At 36.9% G+C, this 3,761-nt stretch overlaps 1 protein-coding gene across 1 annotated transcript in view; it reads right to left on the reverse strand.

The window, feature by feature from the left end:
* LOC117515996 (excitatory amino acid transporter 2-like) overlaps window positions 1-3,761 on the reverse strand; it is a 128,192-nt gene that overhangs the window by 26,754 nt on the left and 97,677 nt on the right. The window lies entirely within an intron of this gene.

Genomic DNA, 3,761 nt, shown 5'->3' on the forward strand with positions numbered 1-3,761 from the left:
AAGCGACACAAACCCCAACCTAAATTCTAATCATTCCACCACTTGTATGTTTCTTTTAAACTGATATCCATGCATTACTGCATGACAAACTGATGAAAATACTTGAAGGGTCACCAAGTGTCTTAATAATAAAACATCATATATTCGCTCAGGTGATGGAGGCTACAAAAATCCCTTTTTCAGGTCTCTAAGACATTATCTATTGCTGTACCTTTTGCTTCTGTACCTGCCGCACATGCCACATAAGTCTAAAATAAGTGATTTCAGACCGCATTTCTCTTCACAGCTTGACAGCTTGTACATGAACAGATGTAAAACTGTCAAATCTTTAGCACATTTAACATGATAAGCTCACAGTAACTGTCTTAGTGCAGCAGATAACTGAAACAATCCTTCACTTGGTGATACAAGCATCAGATTTGGCATGAATGTTCTTCATAAATCAGTGTTTGAGAAATAAGTGCGGGCCACTTGAAAATCCAATATGGCGGCCAGGTAGGGGTCAATGAAGAATTACACAGGAGTCAAAATATTAAAATGCTCCAATCATATTGAAAGCTGTACCACATTATGTACAATAGGATTAATAAGTGGAATAGTTGAATGTGATGAATGCTTGGTTTGCAAAGTACATGTCAAACAATGTCGACGTACATTGGATTCTATGGCATGTGACATAGTTACCCTGTAATGTGACAACTGAGCAGACACATGGTGCAAACTATTACATTTATTAATCCTATTAGCTTGACCAATAATTTGCACCACCTTTTACCATGGAATTTCAACTATATTTAAGTATAAAGTGGTAATAAAATTAGAATTTGTACAATATGACCCCTTTAAGTCATTTGGATCTGTGAGAGAAAAGCTTTTCTTTTTTTTAAATACCTGACAGTTTTAGAGTAATTTAAATGTGTCAGTGTAAACACTTGGTTGCAGCATCGAGAAACAGTCTTGAGCTCTGGGGGATAAAAAATACTTAAAATTCTGGTTAGACTGCTTGGAAATAATAAAACTGCCACAAAATGTTATAACGATGATGTTCACATGTGAGCCAAGTGTCCATCTAACCATGTTTGTACTTATGGAGATGCACCTGTGCATTCACTGTGTGCTTATTTTTGGAGTATATTTGTTCAAAAAAATCATTGTGGCGTAAATAGTCAAAAAATTGCACCAAACTGAGAAAATGGTGACATTTTTTCAAAGTGAGAAGCTTCTGCAAGTGAGTAAACATTATGGAATGCAATTTCTTTTGTAAAAGAGTCAAAAATATAAGCCTGAGTATCTCCTGTTTTCCCTTAAAGGTATTTGTGGAAGTTATCAATGTCAACATAGAAAATTTTATGCCACTGTGGGAAAATTACCCAAATTTCTATGCTGTCATATCTCTGTGCTTCATCATTTTTGTGCTAATACAGTATTTGTCAAATTTTGTCAACAGCTGTCTTGTTTTCACTTTCAAAAAAGTAGTGATATTGTTCAACTTATTCCCATTAAAAAGTCACATTTTGGTAAGTTTAATAGTGATTCATTTTTGTTGTGTTTCGGTCATGTATGTTGGTCCATAGAGGCGACAGCATTTTCCAAAAGCAGAAAATACAAATTCTAAAAATAACAACAAATAGCTGCATTAAAAAAATCTTTCAAATTAAAAACAAACTTAAAAATACAAATAACACCAACAAATATAACTCAGAGCATATGCAACTTCACAGATTAAATTCTATTTCAAAAATGAAAAACACAAAGGCGTTGCAAAGCTCCACAACACAATGGAAGTATGAGCGACAAAAATATTTCTTTTCTGGTCAAAGATTTCTGCCTGTGGGACATTACTGACATACCATTCAATGCATTATGTCGATCTACTGTCTTTATGGCTGCATAGTCTGCAAAAGTGGGTAAGTTTTTTATTTGCTTTACTGGTGATTTTATTTTTAAGCTAGCTATATTTTCACATTTTATTCTTCCATCTGCAATGCATTAAACAGTAGAAGTCAGTAAATGTCCCACAGGCAGAAATCTTTGTTTGGGGGAGTTGTGACAATGTCCGTTGTGTTGTGGAGCATTGCAACACATCTATGTTTTTGGGTGGATTGTCTGAATTTGCAGCAGACATGTCATTAAATGAAATTATAGAATGCCCGAATAGATCCTTGTCATTTGACTGGTGGTTTGTATGTCACGTGACATGGATTATTCGTACCATTTGCCATTGTGTTCCCTTTACCGTGCAATTTTGGTGCTATTTAGCATGCAATTTTTAGTACTTTATGATTTGTGCTATTGCAAGCCGTGACCACCGGGCTCGGTGACAGTAGTGGTGATGGCCCTTAGCTTAACCCATTTTGCCCCACTGGCAACAACTGTTGCTGAAGTGCATCACTGTCTTTTCTACTCACAATAAAAAATCTCAAAGGTACTAATGCAAATTTTTTCACTTACAAAAAAAAAAATCTGGGCATAAACGGGTTAAAAACAAACACGGCAGGAACTTATGACACTGCTCATTCTTCTAACACACACACACACACACACACACACACACACACACACACTCCACACACACACACACACACACACACACACACACGAGTCTTACATTTAAGTCAACAGGTGATACAAAGACAAAAACCATAAAACTCAAGACCAGTTTTAGCATCTGTGCCTTATAAATCCATGAAATCTGTGCTTACGAGTGTCAGCGTGGTTTTTGTTTTTTCACTCCTCTGACCCAAAGGCTCTGGAGTCCGGTGTTACGCTGTGAGTCGAGAAGCGGAGGGCGGCTGCACACACGGTGATATAAACCAATGACGCTGACTACAAACACCATTGGTCCACCATGCTTTAAAGGAGTCATATTGTGTTTTTTGCTTGCAAGCTATTGCAAGTTAACTGATGTCTTAAAAACAGATATTGAAGTTTCTATTAAGTGACATTAAAATTAGATGCTCATAAACGCAGTTGTTTCTGTGCTTGTCCCTTTAAATGGCATGTTGCTGCACTTTAATGTGGACATGTCTCATGTCTCACAAACCAAACAGAAGTTCAGACATCACAGTATAATTTAATCACCATTTGTGTGTCTGTGTTTTTACTCCTCCAAGGTCCTTTGTCTGATTTACACCAAACTTGATATGTGGATGACAATCAACACCAGAATTACAGTGAAAAGGGTTAGTTTTGGTTAACATCAAGATAATTGGTGCCAAAGGTTAAATCTAAAATTTTCATTGTGATTTACATCAAACTTAGCACACATATGGAGATAGGTTCTAGACTTAACCAGGTGAGGTCAAATTTGGTGAAGGTTAGTTATTGAGGTGAAGGACGTTGTGATGGCGGCTCAAAAACTACATTATTCATTATAATTTACACAAATGTGGCACATATATGGAAGATTCTGGAATTGTCAGCAAGGTCAAATTTGCCAAACGTCAATCACTGGTGTCAAGGTCATGTCTGCCTCTCTGCTTGATGGCCTTGTCCTAACAGGTCCTTTATGCTGATTTCTACCAAAGTCTGTATGTCAATGAAGGCTGACACACCAACAAGTTATTTTGCCAACAGTCAAGGTCATGGAATTTGATTTTCAACCTGTTTTGGACCAAATGCGGCACACACTTAGCTGGATTGCACCAGGTCAATCATTTGGGTGAAGGTGAAAGTCAGTGGGGTTGAATATCAGATTGCTGTAGTCATTAATGTGTTCATGGCCACAGGTACAAATACCCAGCTGTGACAAATATTATAGA

Source organism: Thalassophryne amazonica, chromosome 8, assembly GCF_902500255.1.
Source record: "Thalassophryne amazonica chromosome 8, fThaAma1.1, whole genome shotgun sequence".
Taxonomy (NCBI): domain Eukaryota; kingdom Metazoa; phylum Chordata; class Actinopteri; order Batrachoidiformes; family Batrachoididae; genus Thalassophryne; species Thalassophryne amazonica.